This window comes from Nomascus leucogenys, chromosome 5 (assembly GCF_006542625.1).
Source record: "Nomascus leucogenys isolate Asia chromosome 5, Asia_NLE_v1, whole genome shotgun sequence".
NCBI lineage: Eukaryota > Metazoa > Chordata > Mammalia > Primates > Hylobatidae > Nomascus > Nomascus leucogenys.
Window position 1 is genome coordinate 121,209,719 of NC_044385.1, and position 13,976 is coordinate 121,223,694.

Genomic DNA, 13,976 nt, shown 5'->3' on the forward strand with positions numbered 1-13,976 from the left:
TTCTAGCTTAATATCTGGAGGCAAAATTTCCTTAAGAGGCTATCACATACCAATATCTTCACATTGATAAGCTGTTAAATACGTCCTACCAATTCATAACTGAATAGCATATACACTACATACTCAAATTTTCATTCACAGCACATTCACAAAGTTATTGGAAAAACAGGACTATCACAACTAAATATGTTACAGAGTGCATACAATTCAGACAGGGAAATCCATGAATATGGAGTGGTTTTCTTTAGGAAACAATTCTACTAAAAAACAACATGGGAACAGAAGTAATTTAAGATGTTTAAGACATTCAGTACAGGACTGTGACTCCATATTGCTGTTTAGTATGCTTTGTATTATAGGATATAAAAACTAACCCCCCATCTATGGAATGTTAACCTGACACCTAAGATAGTCAAAGCCTCCTATAATTCAATATCTCACACTATTTTCTGGTTGTACCAAAAAATAAACGGTGAATGATTTACCTCTTTTTAAAAAAAGCATTTACACTTAAAAAATGGGATGAGGTGGGATTCCTTCCTTCTTCAAAATGTTTCTAGAGCTACTAAAAAACTTGCATTTACAAAATAGTTGATAAAAATATTCCTCTGAATTGTACAAGAAGGGAGACAGGAACCACTGATAAGACATGGTATAGGATATTAATCAGACTTGGCTTCTTTCTCTCTAGCTTCACTGGAGGCTGAACTCTCCTCGGTTTTTGTTTCTCCATTTTCTGTAGGCAAATCTTCTTTACTTTCTTGGTTAGCCACTTCAGCCCGTTTTCCCTTTCCTCCTCCTTTCCCTTTTGTCTGCACGTTCTGTCTGGAGATTTATCCTTTTCTGCTGCCTTTTCTGGCTTAGTTTCCACTTTTGCAGGGGCAGGTTTAGCTGACAAGTGTGCAGATCTCCTCTCTTGAGCTACTCCTTTGCTGTCCCTTCGGTGGAGCTGACCTTCCTCTTGGCATCCTAGCAGCAGGGAGGGTGTGTGCCAAGTGCCTGCAGGCTGCAGCACACTGAGACCCTTAGCGAAGCTGGGCTGCCTGGCTGCTGCGGCTCCTCCCGTCACCCGAGCTGCTCAGGTGATTTTCTTAATGGCGTCTGGGAACTTGTCTGCTGCCTCTTGGTTGGCAGAAGCTGCTTCTCCTATTATCTTGACTTTTAAAAAACCAAACCTCATTCTAAAATTATCAAACCATCCTTTGCTGGCATTAAATTCTCCAGTTTTAGATCCTGCACCTTACTTTTGCTTAAAGTTGTCACATAATGACTTTTCTTTTTCTTGAATTATATTAGTCTACAGGTGAGCCTTTCTTATAGTAATCCTGCACCCACATAAAAGCTGCATTTTTAATATGAGATAAATAGGTATTTTGCAAGAAGTATAAAGTTTTGGTGCCTGCTGACATAGCTGCAGTGACAACTTCACAAAAGTTTCATTTCTTTTTTCAATGGTCCTTACACTGGATACATTTATCTTGAAATGGATAACCACATGTGACGACCTCAATCTGCTGTACATATCAAGCAATTTGACTTTTTTTTGTAATATCATGGCTTTTTTCTCTGCTTCTTGGGAGCACTTCTGGCATCACCAGTGATAATCCATGACTTCATTTGGGTCCCATGGTATTATTCAAATTTTATGGTATTGCACTAAACACAGTATGAACTGCTCATGTGGAGATGATTAGTGTTTTAAGCAGATACACCACTTGAGCTCACTGCAACAGCAGCAAGAGGTGGCTACGACATTATTACAGTAGCATAGTATGTACTACAGTTAATTTTATGTTTGTTTATATTTCTCAACTGCCTATGATGCCATGTATGGTTTGTATTTGTGTGCATACATTTATCAATTTTAACTTTTAATAATAGACTTGTGGATATTTTATACAGTAAATAATAAAACAGACTAGTATCTACATATGTTTTATGCATTCATGACATACCTAGCTTTTTAGTCTTTTCAATATTTCTAGGCTACATGGTTCTTCTGCAAGTTTTTTCAAATTGTTGCAAATATCCAAAAAATTTTCCAATATGTTTGTTGAAAAAAATCTACAGATATGTGAACCTGTGCTGTTCAAACCTGTGTTGCTAAAGGGTCAAATGTAGTTTCTTAGCTATAGTACCAAAAACACAAGCAAGGAAAGACAAAAAAACCTGAGTATCAAAAATATAAACATTTGTACTGCAAAGGACATCATCAAGAAAATGAAAAGACAACCAAAAATGGGAAAAAATTTTATAAATCACACCTGGTAAGGTACTTGTATCTAAAATATATAAAGAACTCTTACAAATACACAACAAAAAGAAAACACAATTCAAAAATAGGCAAAGGATCTCAATAGATATTTCTCTAAAAAAGATATACAGACTGCCAATAAGCATACAATAAGATGGTGAACATCATTTGCCATCAGGGAAATACAAATCAAAACCACAGTGAGATACTACTTCTCAGCCACTATGATATTTTTAATCAAAAAGACATAATAAGTATTGACAAGGATGTAGGGAGATTAGAATCCTCATATACCTCTGGTGGAAATGCAAAATACAGCCAGTGGTTTTGGAAAATAGTCTGACAGGTCCTCAAGTGGTTAAACATAGAGTTACCATATGACCCAGTGATTTCACTAAGTATAAACCCAAGGAAAATGAAAACAATATCCACTTAAAGCTTGTATATAAATATTCGTAGGAATATATTTTAACAGCATAATGCTAAGTGAAATAAGCCAGTTACAAATTATGACATTGGACAATCCTACCCATGTGAAATCTCTAGGCAAATCTGTGGAGACAGAAGTAGATTCGTAGCACTTTATAGATCAGTTGTTCAGGGTCAGGGAGATAGGGAAATTAGGGGGTGAGCTAAAGAGGACAGGATTTCTTTATGGGGTAGTGAATATGTTCTAATTTTGATTGCTGTGATGGATGCCCAACTCTGTGAATATACTAAAAGCCATTGAACTATACACTTTGAATTAGTGAATTGTAAAGTATGTGAATTATATAATAAAGCTGTAGATAATTGTTTAAAATGCAAATAGAAACAATGTAATATGGGATTAATAATATATAATAGTAAAATATAACAATAGCATAAGAGAAAAGAGGAAAAAAACAGAAGTATAAGGTTGCAAGGTTCCTACACTATATATGAAACAAAGTAATATAATTTAAGGTTGACTATAGTGTGTTAGAGACATATATTCTAAACTGTAGAGAAACTTCATTAAAAAATAAAGGAAGTATGGCTAATAAAATAATACTGGAGATAAAATGGAATTTGAAGAAAAAAACCCAAAACAAGGCAGAAAAAGAAGGAAAAAAGGCATAAGGAGCACAGATCAAACAGAAAAATAGGAAATGGCTTCTTTAAATCCAATCATATCCATAATTACAATAAATGTAATGCTTTAAATGAAAGGTTAGCAAACTTTTACTGTAAAAAGACAGATAATAAATATTTTTAATTGTGGACTGTATAATCTCCACCAAAACTATGCAACTGCCACTGCAGCACAAAACAGCCACAGATAATACATGAATGAATGAGCAAATCTATGTTCCAATGAAATTTTAGAAACACTAGAAATTTGGATATAATTTTCATGTACCACGAGTTATTACTCTTTTGATTTTTTCCAACCATTTAAAAATGTAAAAATTCTTAGGGGCTGTATAAAAGCAGATTTACCCACAGAGCACCCTTGTAGAAATTGGCCCACCCTTGTATAAATACTACACTGACAAGCAGTATTTAAGATTGGATAAAAAGACCCAACTATATGCTCTCTGCAAGAAACCCACCCTCATATACTAACAGATAGACTTTAAGTAAAAGGATAAAAAATACACTATGCAAACATTAAAAACACAAAAGCTTGAGGGTCTATATAAACATCAGATAATGCAGTCTCCAGAATGAGAGATTACCGGCTAATTATACAGTTTGAATTTTTGTCCCCATCTATATCTCATATTGAATTGAGTTGTAATTCCCAATGCTGGAGGTGGGAGCTTGGTGGGAGGTAGTTTGGGTCTTGGTGGCAGTCCTTCATGGCTTGGTGCTGTCTTTGCGATAGTGAGCTCTCATAAGATCTGGTTGTTTAAAAGTGTGTGGTACACCATACCCACCTTACTCTCTCTCATCTTGCTCCTGCTTTCACCATGTGATATGCCTGCTCCCACTTCACCTTCGCTACCAGTAAAAGCCCCCTGAAGTCTCCCCCATTTATGGGGTAGTGAAAATGTTCTAAAGTTGATTGCTGTGATGGATGCACAACTCCCTGAATATACTAAAAGTGATTGAACTATACATTTTGATCGGTGAATTGTATAGTATGTGAACTTATCTCCCCAGAACCCAAGTGATGTTGGCACCATGCTTGTACAGCCTGAGAACCATGAACCAATTAAATCTCATTTTCTTAACGCCTTTATCTGGTGTTAATGTCAAAGTAATGCTTGTCTAATAGAATGAGTTGAAGTCAAAGGAGATTGCCTCAGATGAGACTTTGGACTTTGGAGTTTTGAGTTAATGCTGGAATGAGTTAAGACTTTAGGAGACTATTGGAAAGGCATGATTGTATTTTATAATGTGAGAAGGACATGAGATCTGAGGCAAATCCTATGATTTCCTATGAGCCTGTTCTACATCTTGACTGTGATGGTGGTTACATGACTGTATATATTATTAAAAAGTCACTAAACTGGGCTGTGCACAGTGGCTCATGCCTGTAATCCCAGCACTTTGGGAGGCCGAAGTAGGCAGATCACTTGAGGTCAGGAGTTTGAGACCAGCCTGGCCAACATGGCGAAACCCCCTCTCTACTAAAAATAAAAAATTATCCAGGCATGTTGGTACACGCTTGTAATCCCAGCTACTTTGAGAAGCTGAGACGCAAAAATCTCTTGAACCTGGGAGGTGGAGGTTGCAGTGAGCTGAGATCACACCATTGCATTCCAGCCTGGATAACAAAGCAAGACTTTGTCTCAAAAAAAAGTCACTAAACTGTATGCTTAAAATTGGTGAATCTTATACCTTAGTAAAGATTAATAAAAACAAACAAAAAATCAAAGTGTAACATAAGATCATAAACATTCTGGTATAATCAGTTAAGTATAAGGGTAACAACTCAAAAGTTAGAAAAATTTATACTCAGATTAAAAGGAAAGACCACGTGTAACGCCTCAGGCCTGTAATCCCAGCACTTTGCGGGGCTGAGGTAGGCAGATTGCTTCAGGCCAGGAGTTGGAGACCAGCCTGGACAACATAGCGAGACCCCATCCCTACAGAAGAAACAAAATTAGCTGGGCATGGTGGCACATGCCTGTGGTCCCAGATACTTGGGAGGCTGAGGTGGCAGGATTGCTTGAGCCCAGGAGTTTGAGGCTGCAGTGAGCTATGATTGCCACTGCATTCCAGCTTGGGCAACAGAATGACAGCCTGTCTCTAAAACACAAAATAAAAACATTGGAAGCAAAAAACCACAATGGAAGTATACAAAATATATACCTAAAACTTACGAATGTTGAAAATAAAAGGCTGAATGAAGACATGCAATAGCAAATTCAACTAAAAAAAAAGCAAAGATTATAACATTAGAAGCTTCATTAAAGAAAAAAGCCATGATGAAAAACTTAAATTCTAAGAGGGAGCAATATTACAGATGATATTCATTGCCTATCATGAAATTAAACTAGAAATTGATACCAAAATTAGGAGAAAACCCACTACTATAGGAAAATTAAAATGAAAACAATAACTTCTCTTTGAACCAAATAAAAAATTAAACCCAAACTATATTATAAAAATTATAATAAAAGTCTAGTATTTATCAGAATTAGAACCTGGGAGAAAAATGCATAGCACCAAAAATACCCTGGCCAGGCACTCATGCCTATTAACCCAACATTTTGGGAGGCCCAGGCGGGAGGATGGCTTGAGCCAGGGAGTTCCAGAACAGCCCTGGGGTAATGCAGTGAGCCCTCGTCTCTACTGAAAACAACAATAATAAATTAGCTGGGAGCAATGGTGCACGCCTGTAGTCCCAGCTACTCAGGAGGCTGAGGCTGGAAAATTGCTTGAGCCCAGGAGATGGAGGATGCAATGAGCCATGACTGTGCACTACCTGCCAGCCTGGGAGGCAGTGTGAGACCCTGTCTCAAAAAAAGGAAAGAAAATCTTTGCATTGACATCTGTTTCCAGAACAACGTGGCAGCAGCTTATTTGTGAATTGTCCCTCTTTCTTATTGTTAATAACATATAACAACGAGAAGAAAACAAAACAAAATCCACAAACAACATTTCAGCAAAACTAAGAAACAGAAAACCTACAAACTCAAAATTGTGGTTAAGTACTGCCGAAAATAGAGTTGTACAGCAGAACTGGATGGGAAGTTGCAAAGGTACTATGGAAGAGAAACATGTTATGCGAAAGGTGGTCTGACAGGTGCTCAGAAGTCTCTAGCATCTTCCAGAAGAGCAAGAGCCTGTTACTGAGAGGGAATGCCTGTGAGTGTGACGTAACTTGAACAAGGCAGGACTGATTACTGGGGAGGCAGAGAGAGAAAGCTAATCAAGGCTCAGGCTGCGGGTACAGAGAGGGAAGAGCTCACAAAATACCAGCTACAGTGGCATCACCTGGGATGGCAAGAGGAGGGATCTGTGAAACAGAGACCTGCAGGAAGAAGCCTTCCTCAACCAGGCTAGGACCTGAGAGCCAGAGCTGGGGACACATGGAAGAGTTACCTCTAGGCCTTTCCCATAGCAGCAGTAGAGAAAACACTGAACTACAAAGTTGAAACAACCATGACCCATTATATATTACCTTCCCTAGCATTCTCCTGTGCTCCAAGCCTAGGAAACTTTTTCATTCAAAAATTCATTGAAAATACTATGAGAAATAAAAAATAGGCTAACATTCATACAGTTAATGAAAACTTACCCCAAAATCACACAAAGTAGATGAAAATTATGACTTAAGATTCCAAGATGAGCTAAAAAGTTTTTAAATATTGATAATATATTACCTTTCTTGGTGTTTCCCTTTATTATACTCTTGAATATGTTTAAGCTTTTATTACATTTGTCAACTTTCAACATCACTTGACTGCCAGTTATTACAAATAGAGTAGTAAGCAAGTTTATTCTTCTGTCTACTTTTTCTCCCCTTTCTATTTTTGTTGTTGTATTATTCCTGCATTATTAGACTAACATTTATTTATATACCATTGTTATCCTTATGTCTATCTTTGATTTAGTCACTGCTCACCACCAAAATAAATGAGCTTATGGAAGCTCTAAAAGCATAATGAATAAAATAGACCTTATATACACACACACACACACACACACATATACATGTATACACGTGTATGTGTGTATGTAATAGTATATATGTATATATGTATGTATGTATCTATACTTTGGTAAAGAGAATGCATCTTCTCTTTAAGAACTCATGAAACATTCATAAAAACTGATATTAGGCCACAAAGAAAACAACAATAGATTGTAAAAGGAAGAAATAATACAGACAGTATTATTTGATCTCAATACAATAACAATAGAAATAACAAAATCAGAAAACATAAAGGCTCTTTCAATAGGAAAACATCAGTCTTCATTATACAACTCTTAGGTCAAAGGGTAGAATCAACTAAAACTGAGCTAACACAATGTAGAAAAACAGGAGAAAAATAAGAGAAAGCATGAATGTACAAAATAAGAAACGAAACAGGCCGGATGTGGTGGCCCATGCCTGTAATCCCAGAACTTTGGGAGGCCAAGGTGGGCAGATCACTTGAAGCCAGGAGTTCAAGACCAGCTTGACCAACATGGTAAAACCTCATCTCTACTAAAAATACAAAAATTAGCCAGGCATGGTGGCACACACTTATAATCTCACCTAGTCGGAAGGCTGAGGCACAAGAATCACTTGAACCTGGGAGGCAGAGTTTGAGCTGAAACTGCACCACTTTACTCCAGCCTGTGTGACAGAGTGAAACTGTCTCAAAAAAAAAAAAAAAAAAAAAAAAGAAAAGAAAGAAAAAAGAAAAGAAGCAAGAAACAAAGGCTTTTTTTTTTCTAAAGGGAATACTTTTTACAACACTATATAATATATTCAATATAAATCTTTTTCTTGGAAAACATAATTTGCCAAAACTGACTCCAGAAGCTATATAAAGCCTGAACAGACTAATTTCCACAGAAGAAGCAGAGAAAGCAGTCTACTCTCCTAAAAAGCCCCATGTCCCACTGCTATGTAAACTGTTCCAGAGCACAAAAAAGGAATACAAAGCTCCTAATTCTTTTTATGAAGTGGTGGTAACTTTGGTAACAATAGAAAAATAAATATTAAAACCTGAAAAAATTGCACAAAAGAGCACTACAGTTTTCATCTATGAATATTGATGCAAAAATATTTAGACATTAGAGACAAGACTATTAGCACATATAAGAATAATAGGTCATGACCAAGTGAAGTTTATTCTTTTTTAAAATTTTTATTTCAATAGCTTTTGGTGTACAAGTGGTTTTCAGTTACTTGGATGTATTCCATTGTGGTGAATTCTCAGATTTTAGTGTACCCGTCACCTGAGCAGTGTATTTACATTGTATCTAATATGTAGTCTTTTATCCCTCACTCCCTTTTCCCTCCCTCCCCCTCAAGCCCCCAAAGTCCATTATATCACTGTATGTATTTGTGTCCTCATAGTTTAGCTCTCACTTATAAGTGAGAACATACAGTATTTGATTTTCCATTCCAGAATTACTTCACTTAGAATAATGGCCACCCAGTTGCTATAAAATACATTATTTTGTTCCTTATTAGTATTTTCATTCCTTTTAGTCCAGGGGATATATATACCATGTTTTCTTTATCTACTCATTGGTTAAGGCATTTAAGTTGGTTCTTTGCAATTGTGAAATGTGCTGCTATAAACGTGTGTGCATGTGTCTTTCTCATACAATGACTTCTTTTCCAGTGGGGAGATACCCAGCAGCGGGATTTCTGTGTTGAATGGTAGATCTACTTTTAGTTCTTTAAAGAGTTTCCATACTGTTTTCCATAGAGGTTGCACTAATATACAGTCCCACCAGCAGGGTAAAAGTGTTCCCTTTTCACCACATCCATGCCAACATCTATTCATTTATGACTTTTTCTTTATGGCCATTCTTGCAGGAGTAAGGTGGTATCTCATTGTGGTTTTAACTTGTATTTCCCTGCTGAATAGTAATGTTGGGCATTTTTTTCATGTTTGTTGGCCATTTATGCATCTTCTTTTGACAAATTTCTATTCATGTCCTTTGCCCACTTTTGATGGGATTATTTGTTTTTTTTTGCTAATTTGAGTTTTTTGTAGATTCTGGATACTAGTCCTTTGTTAGATGCATAGTTTACAAATACTTTCTCCCACTCTGTGGGTTGTAGGTTTAGTCTCATGAATATTTCTTTTGCCATGCAAAAGCTTTTTAATTAGGTCCCATTTATTTATTTTTGTTGCATTTGCTTTTGGAGTCTTGGTCATGAATTCTTTGCCTACGCCAATGTCCAGAAGAGATTTTCCAGTATTATTGTCTAGAATGTTTATGGTTACAGATTTAAGTCTTTGACCATCTTGAGTTAATTTTTGTATAAGGTGAGAAATGGGGATGTGGTTTCATTCTTCTATATGTGGCTTGCAAGTTTTCCCAGCACCATTTATTGAATAGGGTGACCTTTCCCCAGTTCATGTTTTTTAATACTTTGTCAAAGAACAGTTGGCTGTAAGTATTTGGCTTCATTTCTGTGTTCTCTCTTCCGTTCCATTGGTCTACATGCCTATTTTTATACCAGCATCACGCTGTTTTGCTAATTATAGCCTTGTAGTAGAATTTGAAGTCTGGTGATGTGATGCTTCTGGATTTGTTCTTTTTGTTTAGGATTGCTTTAGCTATTCAGGCTCTTTTTTTGGTTCCATATGAATTTTAGGGTTGTTTTTCCTAGTTCTGTGAAAAATAATAGGGTATTTGGATGGTAATTGCATTGAATCTGTAGGTTGCATTGGGCAGTATAGTCATTTTCACAATATTATTTCCATAGCATGTGTTTTCATTTGTGTCATCTATGATGATTTCTTTCAGCAGTTTTCCTTGTAGGGATCTTTTACCTCCTTGGTTAGGTATATGCGCAGGTATTTTCTTTTCTTTGCAGCTGTTATAAAAGGGATTGACTTCTTGATTTGCTTCTTAGCTTGGTCATCCTTTGTGTATATAGCAGTGCTACTGATTTGTGTGCAGTGACTTTGTAGCCTGAGACTTTATTGAATTAGCTTAACAGAACTAGGATTTTTTTGGATTAGTCTTTAGGGTTTTCTAGGTAGATGGTCATATCACTGGTGAACAGCACTAGTTTGACTTCCTCTTTTCCACTTTGTATGTCCTTTATTTCTTTTGCTTGCCTAATTGCTCTGGCTAGGACTTCCAGTACTATGCTAATAGTTTGTACATGTAAAGGTGTTCATAGCGGTCTTGAACGATCTTTTGCATTTCTGCAGTATTGTTTGTGATGTCTCCGGTTTCATTTCAAATTGAGCTTATTTGGATTTTCTCTCTTTTTGGTTAATCTCACTAATGATCTATCAATTTTGTTTATCTTTTCAAAGAACCAGCTTTTTGTTTCATTTTTCTTTTTCGTTTGTTTCAATTTCATTTAGTTCTGCTCTGATCTTTGTTATTTCTTTTCTTTCAATGGCTTTGGGTTTAGTTTGTTCCTGTTTCTTTAGTTCCTTGACGTTGTCTATTTGTGCTCTTTCAGACTTTCTGATGTAGGCATTTGATATTACCATTCATTTCAAAGAATCTTTGAATTTCCATCTTGATTTAATTATTAATCCCCAAATCATTCAAGAGCAGATTATTTAATTTCCATGTATTTGTATAGTGTTTACAGTTCCTTTGGGAGCTGATTTCTAATTTTATTTCACTGTTGTCTGAGAAGATACTTGATATGATCTCGACTTTCTTAAATTTATTGAGACTTGTTTTGCGGCCTATGTTGGAGAATGTTCCATGTGCTAAGAAGAATGTATATTCTGCAGTTGTTGGGCAGAATGTTCTGTAAATTTCTGTTAAGTCCATTTGTTTTAGGGTATAGCTTAAGTCCACTGTTTGTTGGCTTTCTGTCTCGATCTGTTTAGTGCTGTCAGTGGAGTACTTAAGTCCACCACTATTATTGTGTTGCTATTTTATTTATTGGGTCTAGTAGTAACTGTTTTATAAATATGAGAGCTCCAGTGTTAGATGCATATAAATTTAGTATTATAGTATCTTCTTGTTGGATTGATCCTTTTATCATTATATAATGACCTTGTCTTTTTTCACTGCTGATGCCTTAAAGTCTGTTTTGTCTGATATAAGAATAGCTACGCCTGCTTGCTTTGGTTTTCATTTGCATAGCATATCTTTTCCATCCCTTTACCTTGAATTTATGTGAATTCTTATGTGTTAGTTAAGTCTCCAGAAGAAAGCAGATATTTGGATTGTGATTTTTAAATTCATTCTGCCATTCTATATCTTTTAATTGAGCATTTAGGCCATTTACATTTAACGTTAATAGAGATATGGGGTACTGTTCTATTCATCAATATTAGTTGTTACCTAGATAAACTGCTGTTGTTGTTATTGTGTTAGTTTTACAGGCTCTGTGAGTTTTTTATTTTTTCCTTTCAAGAAATTCTATTTTAGTGCATGTTGAACTTTTGTTTCAGGATTTAGAACTTCTTTTAGCATTTTCTATAGTGCTGGTTTGGTAGAAGCAAATTCCCCGAGCATGTGTTTCTCTGAAAATGACTTCATTTCTCTTTCGTCTATGAAAGGTTTTAGTTTTACTGGATTTATTCATTTTGCTGGATACAAAATTCTTGACTAACAGTTATTCTGTTTAAGGAGGCTAAAGATAGGACCCCATTTCCCTTCTAGCTTATAAGGTTTCTGCTGAGAAGTCTGCTGTTAGTCAGATAGGTTTTGTCTTACAGATTATTTGATGCTTTTGTCTCACAGCTTTAGAATTCTCTCCTTCAAGTTGATTTTAGATACCTGACAACTGTGTGCTTTGGTGACGATCTTTTTGTAATGAAATCTCCGAGGAGTTCTTTGAGCTTCTTGTATTCGGATATCTAAATCTCTAGCAAGGCCAGGGATGTTTTCCTCAATTATTTCCTCAAATAAGTTTTCCAAACTTCTAGCCTTCTCTTCTTCCTCAGGAACACCAATTATTCTTAGGTTTGGCTGTTTTACATAATCCCATATTTCTTAAAGACTTTCTTCATTTCTTTTGATTCCTTTTTATCTTTGGCTTACTGGATTAATCAAAAGCCTATCTTTGAGCTCTAAAATTCTTTTGTCTACATGTTGTAGTCTACTGTTGAACCTTTCCATGGCATTTTATAGTTCCCTAAGCATGTCTTTCATTTCCAGAAGTTCTGATTCATTTTTCTTTATATCTCTCTAGAAAATTTTTCATTCATATCCTGAATTTTAAAAAATTTATGTTGGTTTTCACCTTTCTGCGGTATCTCCTTGAGTAGCTTAATAATCTCCTAAATTCTTTATCTGGTATTTCAAAGATTACATCTTGGTTTGGATCCACTGCAAGAGACCGTGTGATCTTTTTTGGGGGTGTTAAAGAACCCTCTTTTGTCATATTACCAGAATTACTTTTCTGGTTCCTTCTCATTTGGGTATACTATTTCTTCTAATTGTTCTTTAACTTACTTTTTATTTGACGGCGTTTTTAATTTCTTCTTTCCCCCTTAAGAATGTGAGTTTAATGTTTACTATAGCTTAATTTGGTTATGTGTGCTTTTAGGAGTGAAGACTGTGAATTCCTTGGTTGTGGAGAGTCTTTGTATGATGGCTTCCTCAGATGTGGTTGTAATAGTCATGTACTCAGTGTCAGTGTGTGGGCAAGTTTGCTATCTCCCATGGAATTGCAATGGCAGAGGTCTCTTGAAACTTATCTCATTCCCCTTTGGTGTGCACTTTTTTATTTAACTTCTCCCCAGTATTTTATTTACTGAGTTGATGGTTCAGGCTTCAGGATAGGAGTGGTATCCCTGGGTAGGAACCTGTTGTAGCTAAAGCAGGTGGTAAATGTAATATCCAGTGGTGGACAGAGGTCCCAGCCTTGATGAAGGTGGCTGAGGGAGCTCTCAGTTAGATGCACTGATGTCTTAACAAGGGGTAGAGTGAGAGCCACCTCAGCTTCCTTGCCAGGCCAAGCAAGAAAGCTATCCAACTCCCAGACTCACTCTTATCCAAGTGGTCCAGCTATTCAGATATTTTTATCTGTAGGCATGTTGACGTTCTAAAGAGAGAGGAATTGTGACTGCCTCTTGTGCAAGCCTGACCTGGGGGATACTTCTCCTGCGGCAATGCAGTCACCCTGAAGTGTTCCAGGAAGGCTGTCTATAGGTTCAGCCACACTGAGCTCCTGTGGGAGAAGCCCCAGCTGTGTCTGCAGTGGTGGACAAGGTAGGAAAGAAGACCTCTTCTCCAAGACCCTCCAAGAGCACCAAGTCTGCCTGACTGTTGGGGTACAGCTGCAGACTTTTCCTGCTGAGCCTAGCACTGCAATTATGTCTCTGCTGAAAGAAACTCCCACCAGCAGAAAGATCTGGGACTCAAGGCCTGTCGTCTGAATTCTTTAGTCCCACAGGGTGCTCCCTTGATGTGGTGCTCTTCCCCTTCCCCTAGGAGTAGGAGTTTCTGAGAACCAGACTACGGTGATTGCTATTGCTCTTCTGTGTCCAGCCAACCTGTGGGGCCAAGTGGAGTTTATTCTAGGAATACAAGGATGCTTCAATATTAGAAAAAATGATTCGATATTAGGAAACGTATTAATATAATTTAAAATATATAAAGTTATAGGTTATAATTTATAATATATAAACTACAAATAATGTTATAG

At 36.6% G+C, this 13,976-nt stretch overlaps 1 protein-coding gene and 1 pseudogene across 1 annotated transcript in view; both read right to left on the bottom strand.

Moving 5' to 3' along the window:
- LOC100592830 (UDP-glucose:glycoprotein glucosyltransferase 2) overlaps positions 1 to 13,976 on the bottom strand; it is a 254,403-nt gene that overhangs the window by 13,171 nt on the left and 227,256 nt on the right. The window lies entirely within an intron of this gene.
- On the bottom strand, positions 663 to 6,841 carry LOC105739776 (annotated as a pseudogene).